Here is a 15,932-nt window from a genome sequence, read left to right as displayed (position 1 = left end):
TTATTTGATGAATGGCCATTTGAATTGCATGGGTTCTATTAAGGGTGTTTAGGGCCCGATCCATTGTCATCTCGTTGCCCTTGGGACTCTGAGTGTACTATAGAGTTTTATGCAGAATTCTAACCAACCATGCAACTTTTTTAAAAACGGTAACGAGGAGTCGCTCTTCCTACTTCACATGTTGTGGTCCAGAAATGCCAAACCCTGTCCAAGACGGCACCCCTTTGAGTCAGGTTCACCCAGGCAGGGTTGACTCCTGATTCTGCTCTGTCCAGGGAGAGCCCGCTCAGGATGCAGAAGCCTTGTGAGGAATAAGGTGACTTAAGAAATGTGCATTGTATTGGAAGACTGTTTGCCATAAAGCTGAAGTTTCGACCTTATGTGCTCCAATTTGGTATGCTAACAAAGTAATGTAAAACCTTTTTTATATAATTGTAATCAGTTCAAAATTTAACTGAAAATATAAAACTCAAATGGCTTCTGTATAGTAAGTTGAACTGTAAAGGTAATTTGTGTGATTCTGAATACACAGATAAAATGTTTTTTATCGCTCATGTTTTACTTTAATGGCTTCTATCATGAAATAAGAGTTGAGATTTTATGGCTTCAGCTAAGCTTTCCTTCAGAATTGTGTTTCTTTTTCTTTTTTTTTTTTTTTTTTTGTTTGGTTGAAAGAACTTGTTGTTTTTCTTTTTTTTTGGTACCAGGGATCGAACTCGGGACCTTGCGCTTACAAGGCAGGCGCCAGAACCACTGAGCTAAATCCCCGGCCCGGAATTGTTTCTTTACAGAGTACAGTGGAAGGAAAAATGGTCCTGGGCTACACAGGGAGCCAGGAAGCTTGACAATGTCCTGTGTGCTGCTCCAGACACTGGTTCACCAGCCTAATCGTCAACCTGGGCTCGGTGAAATGGCTTTGTATAGGTTGTGCCGGGCGCTGAGCACTGATAATCATGCAGTGCAAATTTGGGGTAGAAGGGCCAGGATGCTAACATGTCTTGGCTTTCAGATGTCTCTGGTCCAGGCCTGGTGGCACACTCCTCTAATCAGTTCTCTGGGAGGCTGAGGCAGGAGAATCACAAGTTTTAAGCCCAGTACGGGCAACTTAGTAACTCGAGACCCTGTCTCAAAATTTGAAAAACAAAGGGCTGGGGCTATACTGCTGTGAAAGCCTTGAACTTGTGGGAATGAAAATTAACATCTCTCTTTTAACTGGGTAACTTGTAAGATTTATTTTTCTAGATGTTAACGTTAAAGGTTTATTACTGAGGTGGTAGTCGTATAGGTTGGACGTTTAAAGATGGAGTTTCTGACTGGCCTCCCAGGTTCAGGTCCTGCCTGTGTCCCTACTATGCATCGTCACCCAGCTCTTGAGTGCTCTAAATGGTGGTGACAGTGAATCAGTTGCTCCTGAGGTGGGAGGACAGCAGCTGGAGGGCAGGGGCCGAGTCTGTTCCCAACCGGTGGCTCAGCCTCTGGTGTCCTTGTCTGTAGGACAGAGACCTTGTGGCCTCACCCTAACCCGAGGAGGTTCCTAGCAAATGGCCTGGGCTGCGTGCCTGGTCCTCAGGTGACTCCCTGTATGGGCTGGGCCTTGTAGCTGAGACTTCGAATGAAGGAGTGAGTCAGGCAATGTGTTGCTACCTGTTTCCATGAGTTGGCTCACTGTTGGCTTGCTGCGGTGTCCTCTGAAGCCACAGCCCTCCAGTACCTGAACTGCCTGTCGGGAGCTCAAGTTTCAGGAAAGCCTCCCAGCCATCTGGAAGGCAGAGTGGGTGCCTGGGTGTTAGCAGATGCAGGGAGGGTCCTGCCCTGCTGGCATTTGCTCAGGGCCCGTGCCTTTGAGGGTGGCCGGGCTTCGTTTTTCCCTCCAACTGGACTCATTTCCTTGGAGAAATCACTGAGAACACACACACACCTCGGAAAGCAAAGCCAAAGCCAGCTTGCTGTGTGTCAGGCACCAAAGCGGGCCCTGGGGAAGAATCCCGAGGCAGGGGACTGCATGCCCAGTGTCCTCTTCGAAGTAACTCAAGCCATTGTGCTCCACCCTCCCTGGCCTCCCGAGGGGAGGGGTTGTATTTTTTGACGACTATGGGACAGTCTGATCTCGAGCTTTTTTCTTTTGTTGGGACTGGAATCAAATTTGGATCCGATTGATTTTTTTTTTTCATTTTTGGTTTTTTGAGGCAGGGTCTCGCTATGTCTTTCAGGCCAGCCTTACTGTGTAGCCCAGGCTGGCCTCACTCGCAGTGAACCTCCAGCCTCAGCCTCCTGGGGTGTGCCACTCTGCCTGGCTGGATCAGATTGTTTGGTTTGGATTTCTTTTCCTAACCCATGTGTTGTGAAGTTTAAACAGAAGTTTGAAATTCAAAGAAACTCTGGTAATGTGCAATCTTTCGGGTTAAGTGAAAGCTAATCCTAAACTTGCCAGTCTCAGTTCTGCTCTTGATGCGCCCTGCGGGCTTGACCCACGGTGGTTTGGAGCGGCCGGCAGTGAGACATGAATTACAGCTCCACCGTGCCCGTGCGTGGGTTGCCTTCACACACGGCGTGAGCTACGTGAGTGAGGAATCAGTGCACGCTCTCACCCCGGAAAGACTATGGGTGTGAACACAGATTTGTCCTGTCTCGGAAAGGGGCTGGTTGGGCTAATGTTTTCTTTACCTGTGCTTGCGGGCTGAGCCAGCCCTGGGGGTGGGGCCTTGCTGAGTTGCCCAGGCTGGGCTCAAAGGTGTCATGCTCCTGCCTCAGCCTCCCAAGTGGCAGTGAGTACAGGTGTGCACGATCGCTCCTGGCTTGACCTAAGTTTTCATTTGCTTTAGATGGCAAGCAGTAGAAGCCTGAATAGAACAGGAAGGAAGAAAAGCAGTTACATTGCTAAATGACCTTCCAAGCCCTGATCTTCGGCTGGCCCGGCCCTTGGCAGTCAATGTGTTTGCCGATGAACTGGGGGCCAAGCCCATCTGGAACAGGTGCTGAGGCCATGTGCGTGAGCGCAGACCCGTCAAGCTTGGTACTGGTCATGCTCAGGAATTTTCCTTACCTGGATTTCATAGATTTTTCTTTCATCTGTTTTCTATTCTCTCCTTTTCAAGTTGGGTTTCTGGGAGGTTTTCTCCGCCTCGGTGACTGTCTCTCCCTCCAGTCCGGCCTACCTTGGGGTGTCGTGCATTCGGAGGGGAGACAGGTGTCTGCTCAGCCTAGGGGCGGCTGGGGACGAAGAGTCAAATGGGCCGGTTGGTCGGGGAGCTCGGGTCCTCGTTCAGAGGCCATGGCAGTTTCGGGGTGCTCGATGGGAAGGGAGCCCGCGGGGACAGAGGGCCAGGCTCCCCCACCGTCCCGGAGGCCGACCCCAGAGAACCGCCCGCCGCACGCCCGGGAGGTTCCCGAGTCCTCGACCGGTCCCGGCGCCGGCGCCGTGGCGAGAGCGGGCTGCGGGAAACCAAGGTTGGCCGCAGTGGCGGCCGCTGCCACCAGGTGGCGCCTGCGGACCGCCTGTGTGCTCTGCGCCCGGCGCGGGGACTTGAAGCCCTGGTCCCCACCTCCCCCACCGCCTTTCCTTTCTCTATCACTGCAAAGCGCGGAGACGGGGAGGCCATCGCGTCCAGCTGACATTGGCTTCTCCGGAGGGCAGTGACCTTCGAGGGACGTCCACAACTGCACAGAGCCACTGGGGGAGGTGGTGAGGGCCCTGGGGCTGAGGCCGGGGTGCAGCAGGGGCCCCTACCACTATGCCCAGCTGGCCTCAAACTCGCTATGACCCTCCTGAGGGCCGGGATGCCAGGCTTGAGCCACCACCCAGCTGCCCTGGCTGTTGCTAGGCGCAGCAGGCAGCGGGTTCCCCAGAGGCCACGCCTCCGCTGTGTGCGGCCCGGTCCACAGCAGGTCTGGACGCGCCTGCTGTTTCTGGAGAGCTGCCAGAGGTGCATCTCAGACCCAGGTCACCGAGGCGTCCTCTGCCTCCAGTGCCCGGCTCCTTGGGGACCCCTGTCGGCCCTCTGTTTGCAGGTGCCGTTCTCAGCAGCTGTCACCCGTAGCTCAGTCACCTTCTTTTGGTGGTGGCTGGTTTCTGATTTTGAGACCAGGTCTCTCTCTGGCCCAGGCTGGTCTGCAACTCCTGGGTTCACAGATTCTCCTGTTTCATCCTCCCAGGTTGTTGGAACTCCAGGTGGGCTTTTGTCAGTGTTTCTGTTCCTGGGGAGCAGAGGGCGGCCCCGGGGCCTTGTACACCCAGCCGTCTGGTCCCGCTGTGGGAAGCTGGGTCAGGTGGCACCTCCTTTTCTGCCCCTAAACTTAAGAGTTGTTCTTTTCTGTGCTGGGGAGTGGAACCCAGGGCGTCACACAGTCTGGGCAAGCACTGTGCACCGAGCTGCAACGCAGCCCTTTTTGAAATGTACTTTTGAGTCAGGGGTGTGCTAAACTGCCCAGGGTGGCTTCCAATCTGCCATCTTCTTGCCTCAGCCTCCAGAATAGCTGGGATGCCAGGCGTGTGCCCTGACATCTGGATATTCCCTGAGCTTTGACGTTAGAATCTTCCACGTTTTGGCTTCAGTTTACTACGATTCACGCCCACCACACTCCTGTCCACACGGCGCCTCACCTGCTCCCTGGCCCATCACCCCACCCTGAGGCCGGCCGGCCCCGCTGCCCCGACCGGTGCCCCTTCCCTGGCTTTGCCCTAAGCTCCCTGCTGCGTGGACCGCTCCACAAGGTCTCTGGTCTCATCCCCACGTTAGCCGAGTCCCTCGGCTCCCTCCCGCCTGGCGCCCCACGGTCGAGCCTCCTGCTCCTTCGGACAGCTCTGAGCTGGGGCTGCGGGGCCACACACGGCGGAGGGAGGGCAGGCCCCTTGGGGCAGGGCCGGCCTGGGCACCCGGGTGGGCGGGAGGAGGCGGGCACAGGCCGCCCCGGAAGGCGTGGCGTCGCGGCAAGGCGGGGGGGGGGGGGTGCACCGCCCTGGTCAGGGGAGCTGAGCCCGGAGTGGCCGCAGGCTCTGGCGAGGGCCGGGAGCGTGAAAAGGGCCCGTGCAGCCCGACGCAGAGCGGTCGCGGGCGATGCCACCGCGCCCAGCTTGTGCTTCTTACTGTGCAAAGGATGCGGTCAGCACGGCTTGGCGAGACCCTGTCTCCAAACGCAGCGGCGGTGCCCGGTCCTCCGGGTAAGGGCGCTGCGGCCCGGTTGGCGACTCCGCCCCCCGCTCGGGCCTGCGGTGCTCGGCCTCCCTCCTAAGCACCCCCCCCTCCGCCCCCTCCCTGCCCGCGCGGACTTTGGAGCCGGCGAAGAACACGTGGCCGCTGGTCCCCACCCTCGCCGGCACTCCCCTTCCCTCGTCCCGGACGAACACGCGCACGGGGACCTCCCGGGCCAGGCCGACCGAGGGTCCCCCAAATGTGCAAGTCCCCCGGGTCTGGGGGGGGGGTCTCGTCCTCATTTCCCACGCGAGACGAGACGACGAGACCCCAGGTGCCCGGCCTGCCACCCGCCCCCCGGCCAGCTGCGCCCCGCGTCCGGTCACCAGCGGGGAGTCAGCAGCCTGGTGCCCCCTCCTGGTGGCCTCGGCCTGGGCCCCTGGGGGGCGCCCGGGCCTCCGTGGGGACCCCAGTCCCGGGCGCCTCCTTCTGGGGCCATGCGGGCCTCTGCTTGCCCAGCGGAGGGGTCACCACAGCCTCTGTCCCCACAGCACCCCGAAAGGAGGCCGGGTCCGGACCCCGCCCCATCGGCCTCCTAGCGAGGGCTCCGGGTCCTAGACGCTGGGGCTCCGCTCTCGCCTAGGTGCGGCGGCGCGGGAGCCTCTTCTTCTTCGGGTCCGACCCTCGCCCCGCGCGCGGCCAGAGGCCCCGTGATCCGTCTCCACGCGTGTCCTCGGTGCCGCGGCCTCCCCGGGGATCAGGGCCCGCCCCGAGACACCCTCCTGCACCTGGGGGCCGGTGTTCGTGTCGCGGTAGGGTGGAGGCAGGGCCTACCCCGAAGTCACTGGGCTCTGGAAACCGCACCCACGAGCCTCCCAAGGTCGGGAGGACGAGGCTGGGCTGGGGACCTGGCGCCTGCGGAGGCTGAGCCCTGCCCCGGGGATGCAAGGAAACGCCGCGCCTCCCACCCTGCCCTGCTGCGAGGAGGGGACCCGCCCGGTTCACTGGGGTTCCGTCAATGGGCGGCGGCCTCTCGGGCTGTGGCCTTGGAGAATCGTGGGGAGGCTCGTTAGCCCACGCCTGTCATCCAGCACCCGGAGGCCGAGGCAGCAGGATCGCCCCAGTTGGAGGCCAGCCTGGGCTACATAGTGAGCTCAAGGCCAGCCCGGACTACACAGCGAGACCCTGTCTCAAAAAATAACAACAGAAGAGACGGCGAGGAGGATGGGAGGGACCTTCTGGCCTGGGAAAGCTGGAGCAGGGCCTGTCCCTGGGCCCAAGCGGCAGAGCTGGGAAAGGGGAGGAGAAAAAGAAAACAAGCGGATTCCGGCTGGAGCCGCCGGGTGTGAGCTGAGCAGCCTGGCTGGGCAGGCGCTGCGGTGGGGCGCCCCACCCCCCCACCCCCCCACCCCCCACCCCCCCCACCCCCGTCTGGGAGGCCCCACGGCCGATGCCGCCCAGGCTGTGACGGAAACCGGAGGGCGTTCCCGTCCCCACCCGGCCCTCCAGTGACCCTCGGTGGCCCCGGCCGGCCTCTTTCCGGGACTTGGTTTGCTGTTCTTTCCAAGCCGCAGCCGGGGCGGGGCGGTGTCGGTCTCCCCACAGCTGGGCTCCGGCTGCCCAGGGTGGGTGGCCTGTCCTGGGAAGCCAGCCGTTTGGGTGAAGCCAGGGACCCGCGGAGAGGCAGAGTGGAGGGGCCTTCTCCACCCAGGGACCCTCCCGGGGCGGGAACTTGACCTTGTCTTTGACTTTTGTCTGTCCTGACTACGACTAGACTAGTTCGCAGTGCGTAATGATCCCACGCCTCGGAGCCCGCCGCGCGCTACACTGCGCTACACGCTACACTGCTTCGGCCTCCCTGCCCCTCCCTGCGCTCTCCGCGACTCCCCCGCCGCACCAGCTCGAGCCCCTGATCTGTCTTCCATTTGCTCTTGGGTGTACATGCTTGGGTTTCTCACAAGAGGATTCTGGCTCGCCCTGGCCCGAAGGACCGGGAAGCGGTGGCCTGGGCCCCGCTTGTCTGGCCTCGCCTCCCGCGTGACCCGGCTTCCGACCGCGTGGCCGCCCGCGACCTCTGCGTTTGGGCCCTGTCTGCTCCCCCAGCCTGCGCATACTGATCTCCTGAGGTCCTGCAGTTAAGCCGGCAGGGCGGGGCCAAGGGAATCTAAATGGTGCCCAGCTGGGGGACCCCGCTGACCTGTGAGCCGCACCTCCCTGGCCAACGCTTACGGGCGAGTCTCCCCTCGCAGAAACAAAACGGCTGCCAGGAGGTCGCACAGCGGATTCCCGGGCTGGGTGCAGCTCCATGGTAAAGCAGGTGCTGCACGGGTGTTGAGCCCCAGGCTCCATCCTCATGACCACATGAAAAAAAGAATAAGCCGGGCTTGGTGGCCAAGGTCTGTGACCCCAGCACTCGGGAGGCTGAGGCAGGAGGCTCACTGCAACTTTGAGGACAGCCTGTGCTGTGTAGTGAGTTTAGGGCCAGCCTGACTCAAAAAACCAAAGAATAAAGTTCACTAAGATCCCCCCTGTGCATTTAAAGGGCTCCTTTCTTTTCACTTTTGGGGAGTAGCAGTGTTGAAAAAGAGACTCAAGGCCAGGAGATGAGTTAGCAGGGACTATGAAGAAGCCTCGGGAGTTTTCAGGGTAGGACAGCAGTGTGCCGATGCCTGGCAGGTGGAGGTGGAACCGCGCCTTGAGGGACACTGCCAGGTCTGACTCCCTGAACATCGGGCCACCCTCCTGAACAGTGATCACCGGGAGCTGCCCTCCCTCCGTGGCCTACGAGGTCCTCGTCCTGGCCAGGCACAGAGCAGGGCACCAGGAAGACAGCTTGGGCAGCTGCCTGGGTGAGGTGTGAAGTGACACCTTCACCTGCCCTCTGCTCCTCGGCAAGATGGGACCCTGCCATGCCCAACCTGGGACGGGTTCCCCAGCAACCAGCCTGGCAACACGGAGAGCCCTGCAGTTTACTTGGAGTTCTGTCCCAAGGGCTGAGGCTTCTGGAGACAGGGTCTCTTTATGTAGCCCAGGTTGGCCTTGAACTCACGGTGATCCTCCTGCCTCAGCCTCCCAAGTGTTGGGATGACAGGTGTGCACCACCATGCCCGGCTCAGGAACCTCTGATTACCAACTTGAGTTAAGGTGTCCATGCCCCACTGCTGGGGCCCAGCCACTTGGGGAGCAGCCCACAGCTCACAGGAAGGTCCTTCCTTGAAGACAATGGTTTATTGTCAAGGAAATGACAATTACCAAGGACAGCCAGAGAGGAGCAAGCCCAGAGCGGGAAGGGGTGTGGGTCACCCTGGTGCCGCCCCACATCTCTGGACCCATGGCTGAGGTTTCCATGGAGCTTCATCCCAGACCGGGCATCCACAACACTCATCATCCTCCCCAGCCGTGTCCCCTCCCGATGTCCCCTGGCGCCCGCCAGCCCATCAGGAGCAGCCAGGGCTGTGCTGAGAGCCAGGACATCCCGGGATTAGGGGCGCCGAGGGGATCTGGGGTCAGAGACCAAGAGGAACAGCCAGAGAGATGTGGGCACCACGCTGGCCCCATGCACTGCAGGGTGGCCCGAGCCTGGAAGCAGAGCACAGGCCAAATCTCCGTTTCTTTAACTGACTGTGTAACCCACGCTGGCCTTAAGCTTGCAGTGATCCTCCTGCCTCAGCCTCCTGAGGACTGGGATCACAGCTGATCGCCCCCACTGCGGGACAAATCTGTTTCTTACTGGCTGTCTCACAAGCTCACAGCGCCTCATAGGGCTCCAGTGAGGACCAGAGGACTTGAGCTCCTGGTGGACGCTGAGTAAAGAACCCTTAAGAGGTGTCAGGCATCAGCCTCCCAAAGCTCATTGCTCTGTGGGTCCTTGAGGTCCAGTTCCGTCCAGGGTCAGGAACCCAGCGAGAGCCAAAGACTCCAGGGAGCGCTGAGCTACATGTTGGCCCTTTTTATTTTTATCTTGAGACAACAAAGCCTCACTATGTTGCCCAAGCTGGGCTCAAACTGAAGATCTTCCTGCCTCAGCCTCCAGAGCAGCCAGGATTACACCATTCCTGGCTAAAGACTAGTATTTTAGGAGAAGTAAGAAATTTCACACCAGCACAGCAAGCCGGGGGCTCAGAACCCGAGAGCTGGAGGCCTCCGGATGACAGAGACCCCTGCTGACACTGTCTGAGGCCAGCCTGCCACACACCCCAGGGAGCTCCCCTCGTGCTCAGCAGCACCCCAGAGCCCCAAGGGGAGGTGCAGGGCAGAGAGGGAGCAGGGCCTGTGCCCTTGGATCTCCGGCAGGTCGGCAGCATTCCTCAGCTTCCGGGCGAATCTTCACTCTCTTCCCGTGGCTTCTCCCACTTGTCTTTCTTGTGTCCCGGTTTCCCTTTTACAAGGACGTGGCTGCAGGATCGAGGTCCACCTAGTGACCTAATCTGTGTGTCTGTGTGTGTGTGTGTGTGTGTGTGTGTGTGCACGCGTGCACGTGCACTCGTGTGTGTTTTAAGACAAGGTCTCACTATGTGCCTTAAACTCACTGCTGCCCTCAAACTCATGGTGATCCTCCTGCCTCAGCCTCACGAGTGCTGGGATCACAGGTGTGCGCCACCATGCCCAGCTCATGGCCCTATTTTAACCTGTTTCCCGAAAGCACTGCCAGGGTTCAGGTTGGGGGTCCACGTCTCTCCCTGGGGGACGCAGCTCAGCCCTCGGCCCCTGGCACAGCACACGAGTGTGACAGACAGTGACTGCCTGAATCTCCCCAAGCACCCACCTCCAGCTGCAAGGGAGGCTGGGGTTTGAGCTTCTGACCACCTCGAGCCCTGGGCAGGTCATGTGGGGTCCCACAGATGTGGCAGAGCGGCCACAGCATCTGTAGGTGCGGTCACCGGGCGCCATGGAGACCGACTCCCAGCACTTTCTGGTGTCCTCGCAGGGACCTGGAGTGGGGGGGGCGGGGAACCCCGCTTCACCTGCCCCCCTCCAGTGCCCAGGCCCGCGTGCTTCCCGGCGGCCCAGGATGCTGGCAGGTCTGGCCGGGTGCTGGCCGGGCTATTGGCCGTGCTTTCCCAAGCTCCCATCTCTGGAGTGCTGTCCTTCCAGGGTCCCCACGCTGGCACACCTGCACCCCAGTGCTGTGGGAGACCACAGGGGAGCTGGGGCAGCCGAACAGCAGTGGGGCCCTGGCTCAAGTGCAAGCCAAAGGTAGAAGGCCGAGTTCCTCACACTCTGATAAGCAGGTAGCAGTGGCTTCGTCCTTGCCCAAGCACACGTGGGCCACAAAAGAAAAGCAAGCGAAGAACCAGTGACCCCTGGGGCTGAAGTACGAAGCTGAGTAAACCTCAGGTAAAGAAACATGGGCCGCAATAAGCCGAGCTCCAGTCTTACAACCGAGTTCCTTCTGTAGCAAAACGGAAACCGTTGGTGGGGCCTCATTTCCCGGGCGGCCCTCGGCACAGTGGCGGGACTGGGGTTGCCTGGGAGCTGCTGCTGGGCTCTCCGTGGGCGGCCGGTCCTTCGTGAGGACGCGGGGTCTCAGGCAGCGTGGTCCTGACTCTGGCCGCTGTCTCCCTCGAGGGAACCTGCTGCCTTGCGTGTGTTATTTGCCCAACCCTGCGCCCGAGGGGCAGAGGCGGGCTGTGGGGACTGCAGTGGGCCCCTGGGTTGGCTCCCGACCCGGCCCGGCCCAGCCATAGGCGGCCTCTTTGCTGGCCTCAGCGTCCACTGCAGGAAGCAGGCGTGGCTGGCAGCCAGGGAGCCAGGGCAGGAGGCCAGGCTGGGAAGCGGTGGGGACGTCACCTGCCCGAACGCCCAGCACCCAGCACAGGCCCGCCAGGCCGCGGTGCCCGGGTTCAGCTGGGGCCAGGCTGCTGGGAGGAGCCCTGGGGCGTCGTGTTGGCTCAGCAGACACCTGTGGGGCCTGCTGTGCCCCCCCGCCCCGCCTCCCCCTCCCCCCATGACGGGCTCAAAGAGGAAGCCGCTTCATCCGCTGGGCTCCAGCCTCCCCACCTCTGGTTTGGCCTGGGCGGCGGCCCTCATGGTGCCCTAGTCCTGCAAGGGTACGTGGCAGGCACTGGCTCTGCCCTCAAGGCTCCAGTCTCTCTTGGCAGGGCCCAGCCTCCCTCTGATGCCCACCACCTGCCCCCCTATGGGGTGGAGCTTCTGGTCTGGGTGGAGGGGGAGCCAGAGGGAGGAGCTGGGACTCCTGTCCCACGGGAGGGGCCAGCGCAGTCTTCCGGCTCACTCCCTGGCTGGCTTGCTAGGGGTGTGTGCAACAGTACAGTCCAGATTCAGCTCAGTGGCACTGTGCCTGCCTGGCAAGCACAAGGTCCTGAGTTCGATTCCCAGGTCTGCAAAAAAAAAAAAGTAGAGTCCAGTGGCCAGAGGCATTCAAAAGGAACCTCAAAGCCGGCGCTCTGGGAGGCTGAGGCAGGAAGCCCACAAGTTTGAATCCAGCCTGGGCAGCTTAGTGACATAGCCAGTCAGCTATGGCCCGGGCTGGTGTTTTCTAAGGTTCCCTGGGACTCCCGCAGCTTGGGGACTGTCACAGGGCGGGGTCATCTCTGCGGAGAGGCTGTCCTCTTGGGGCACAGCTGGGGAGAACGGCTCAGGGAGGATGAGAGGGGAGACAGAATGGCTGGTGTCACAGAGTGTGGGCAGTGGGCGTCTCTCAAGGGCCCGTCCTAGGAGTTCACATCCAGCAGGCTTCGTGGACACCAGGCTGTCCCTGTGAAGAACCCTGGAACTCCAACCCCCAGCCCCCATCTGCTGGGAGTGCTGCCTGCCTCTGCCCACAGCTGTGCCTTGGCACAGTGGTCCCCAGCTGCAGGATTTGGGGCAGTACCACGATGCCGTCCTAGACACATCTGTCTGCTTCTCCGGCTTCTCAGACAACACAGGCGTGCAGGAGGCCCAGGTACAAGACAGACATTCAGGACACCCGGGGCTGTCTGCCACTGTGCACGAGTCGAGGTTCCCTTCCCCTTGTCCACTGCCCTGACCCTGGAGCTCCCCACTTGTGCCAGGGTCCAGGCCTCCATTTACTCACTCCTCATCCATCGGGTCTGTGTTCGAAACTGGTAAAAGCCAGGCGTGATGGCACACGCCTGTAATCCTAGCACTCAGGACGCAGAAGCAGGTGGATCCCCATGAGTGTGAGGCCAGTCCGGGCTTCATAGTGAGACCCTGTATCCAAAAAAGAGAAAAGCATCCAAAAAAACAAACCAAAACAAAAACAAAATTGTGGTAAAATACACATGACATAAAAGTCATCATTTAACCATTTTAATATGTGCACTCCAGTGGATTTAGTACATTCAGAGTCACGTGCCCGTCACCACCATCTAGGCCAGAGTCTTATCATCGCCTCCTGTCCCTGGAGTCAGTCCCCAGTCCCCGCTCCGACCGGCAGCTGCTCCCGTGTCTGCTGCAAAGGCGTCTGCTCGCAGGACGATTTATCCGCGTGGACTCAGCGTGGCCTTTGGAGCCTGGCTGAGCTCACTAGCGTCCCCCGGTGGCCGGGCGCGTCGGTGCTGAGGCTGTTTCAGAGCCGGCTGCAGGGAGCCGCCTCCGCGGGGTTGCCTCCCTGATGCCAACTCGGGCCTTCTGGGCCAGCTGGGCCTGACCCTCGGTCCAATGTGGCCGGTGAGTGCCCTCTGCCCGCCCCGCCCGCGCCCTCCTCTCGGGGTGCGAAGTGGTGACACGTGGTCCTCCCCAGCTGGCCGCGATTCTGCCCTTTCCGTCCGTGGGGTGCTGGCTCAGAGTGGCAGGCTGTCAGAGCATGGAGCGTGCACACGAGCAGTGCGTGTGCGCGGCGTGCATGTGTGAGTGTGGGAGCTGACGTGTGCACGTGAACATGCGTGCACGCGCGTCTGCTCCTCGGCACCCACGTCTCCCTGCCCAGGGCCAGGCGGCCGGGCCTGCCCAGCCCAGCTCCCCTGAGCGGGCACAGATGTTGCGGAGGCCGGACTGGCGGGCGGGTGGGTGCCTGGCAGTGCCTGCGCTTCCGGGTGAGCTCCGAGGGACTCGCCAGGAGGTGCCACTGCGGGATTCTGTCCGAGAGCGGGAGTGGGCCAAGGCCTGCGCAGGCGCGCTGACAGGCGGCGCTGACCCCCGTGTGCTGGCCTCCGGTCTCCTGAGTCCTCGTCCTGGTGAGACCAGCCGTTCTCTGGCTGAGGCCCCGGGTGAAAAACCCACAGGCTGCAGTGACCCCTCCCAGGTTCTCCGGGGTCCGCACTCGGCCCAGCTCCTGCCCCGCGCCCTCTGGGGCTCTCGGCCCCAGGCTGCGCTGCAGCAGGAGCGGTTGGGCGTTGAAGCAGAGCGGAAACCCAGGCCCAGCGCCCCGGAGGCAGCAGGACGGGCTCCCACCTCCCACCGGGAGCAATGAGGAGCGCCAGCGGGTTCCTGTGCACGTGTCCCTGCCTGGGGGGCCTCTGCCTGGACGCTCTGAGCAAATGCTCTGAGTTAAGAACCGCAGTCACAGGAAGCCCAGCTGCCCCGGTGTGCAGCAGTCTTACACTGTGATAGAGCCCCAGGCCAGCAGAGGCCGGGCGCCAGCAGCATGAGCTAGAGTTTCTGCCCCTCCCTCCCCCGTGCTTCCTGGGCCCGCGTGCTGCGGGTGCATTTCCCGCAATCTTTACAACCCCAAGAGATGGAACCCTCGAAACTCTTTGCCAGGGAAGCGATAGCACCGTTTTACAGACAGAGAGCCTGGATCTGAGAGAGGCACAGGGTGGAATGCTGACATGTGGCATTAAGTGTGGCCAGGATCACGAGGTGATTCGGTGGAGGAGATAGGATTTGAACCCAGGGAGATGTGGGTCTGTCCCCAGACAAGGACTGGCTCCGGAGGACCCCAGCTACCTTTGTCCATACTGGCAATCATCCTGCCTCAGCCTCCCAGGGTTTGGGGATGACAGGTGTGCGCCCCCCACCCCCGGCTGGGCAGTGTATTGCTGAGTTTCAATCTTTGCTTGTTAAACCATGTGACTTTGGCAGGTTTCTTAGCAACTTTGTAAGGTGGGGAGAGAAGCCCTAATTCCCTCCTCCCAGGCTGTGTGTGTGGTGCTGGAGTCGAACCCGGCCGCCTGCAACGTGCCAGGTGAGCACACAGCACTGAGCAGCACCCATACCCGAGAGAGCTGGGAAGAACCAGGCTGAGTTGCAGTGAGCCGGGCTGAGGGGATGGATGGAGAGCGAACTCGTCCAACATGACTGATGACCACCGGGGGTCTCCCGTGGCTCCGCCTGGAGAAGCCTGATCAAGTCCAGACTTTCCCACTGCCTCTGGGTTAAAACAGCCCTGAGCCCCTGTGTGTCCTGGAACAGGAAGTGACCGAGCAGTTCGAGCGTGCTGGGGACGGTGGGGTCAGCCTGCTCCTTCCTGGGCATTGGGCAGCAGCGTGTGGCTGGCCAGCTCTGTCCCCTGGGAGCCCCAGGGAGGCTGGCTTGGGGTCAGGCGGAGAGGCCAGCCTCAGGAGGGCTGTCCCTGTCCGTCTGTGACCCCACTGTTCACCCGGTCCCTTGGCATCTGCAGTCTCTGTGCCCAGCCTCTGAGTGAGGGGACACTCGGCCACTGGGGAGGGACACAGGGACTCTGGTGCCACGGGACCTGCTGGGGGCTCCCCTGTGCACATCCGGGGCGCCCGGCACACGAGGTGTGGTGGCCTCATCTCTCTCTTTGTGCCTCTCGCCTCCGGGGCCTGGAGAGCTCTCCCGGGCTGGGTCAGAGCTGGAGTGGCAGCCCCAGGAGAAGGGCATGGCTCTGCTATCAGGAGCAGGATGGGGTTACAGAGGGGCTACAGGCAGCGGAGCAGGGTCACCCAGGGCCAGCAGGGTGGGCAGGCCCTGCGAGCCCAGGGCTGGCCTGGCACTCCTGGAACTTCCCAGGGGCCTGGGGGGCAGGGCAGTGACCTCGGGCACCTGGACCAAGGGCTCAGCCGCTTCCCATCCTGCTGGTGAGGCTGCTCTGCTCCGGATGCAGGCCGGGGCAGGGCTGGGGGTTTGCTTCAAGGTCCCCCCAACTTAGCTCTTGACTATGTGGGCAGCCTTCTCTGTTTCTCAGGGGGGTGGGATGCATGAAGACTACCTCTCTGGCCCACAGGCGCCTTCTGCCCTCTGTCCTCGGTCCAGCCATGCACTCGCTCCCTCTGCTGCTGTCTGCACCCGCCGAGACTTCAGGGCAGAGCTTCGCCGCCTAAGAGCCTTGTGCTTGGCTCGGCTCTCGGAGCGCCCGCAGCTGGACCTGTGAGCAGGGGACAGCTGGACCTGTGAGCAGGGGACTGCTGGAAAGGCTTCTTGCGTGCGCTCACCTCCAGGCCCCACTCCAAGCTAGGAAGGGACCTGCTGGCGTTTTCCGGCTGGTGGTACTTGCTTTTTCTTTAATGGATACAATTAATACTTTATTGTCATTTGTAATCAGCAGTTGGATATACAGTTTCCATGTTTCATACTTTTCATTTACAAAAATGACAAGTTTTAAGCAGCTGCTGGCTGGGTATGTTTGGAAAGCACAATTAGACCAATTCATTAATGGCAACCTCAAGATTTTCCTTATTAGCGCCAGAAAATTCACCCCTCTTTTGCCCTTTATACAAAACCCAGAGGTTGGCATGCACTTAACGTCCCATCGACAGCCACTCCCGGCTGTCCCTGCGTCTTATCCAAGAACAGTGGTGACACAGGGCCAAGCTGGACAGGGTAGGGGCGGCAAGGATGGCCACATCGCCCGAACCCAGGGGTGCAGGGAAGTGGGGAGCTGGGACCCGGGCCGCCCATGAACCCCAGGCCGCATCGGGACTGGGAGGAGACAGA

The 15,932-nt window shown here is 60.9% G+C and overlaps 1 long non-coding RNA gene across 1 annotated transcript; it reads right to left on the bottom strand.

Moving 5' to 3' along the window:
* Positions 1–633: 633 nt before the first annotated feature.
* Positions 634–6,510, bottom strand: LOC147824034 (uncharacterized). The gene is made up of 2 exons (XR_015442958.1): positions 3,044–6,510; positions 634–2,840 (listed from the first exon to the last, which is right to left on the bottom strand). It is a non-coding gene; the product is annotated as an uncharacterized LOC147824034 (long non-coding RNA).
* Positions 6,511–15,932: the final 9,422 nt, after the last annotated feature.

This window comes from Heterocephalus glaber, unplaced genomic scaffold (assembly GCF_053883595.1).
Source record: "Heterocephalus glaber isolate CG9 unplaced genomic scaffold, H.glaber_assembly_v1.0 deba00001556, whole genome shotgun sequence".
NCBI lineage: Eukaryota > Metazoa > Chordata > Mammalia > Rodentia > Bathyergidae > Heterocephalus > Heterocephalus glaber.
Note: the sequence above shows the minus strand (reverse complement) of the source record. Positions and strands in the feature narration are given on the sequence as shown.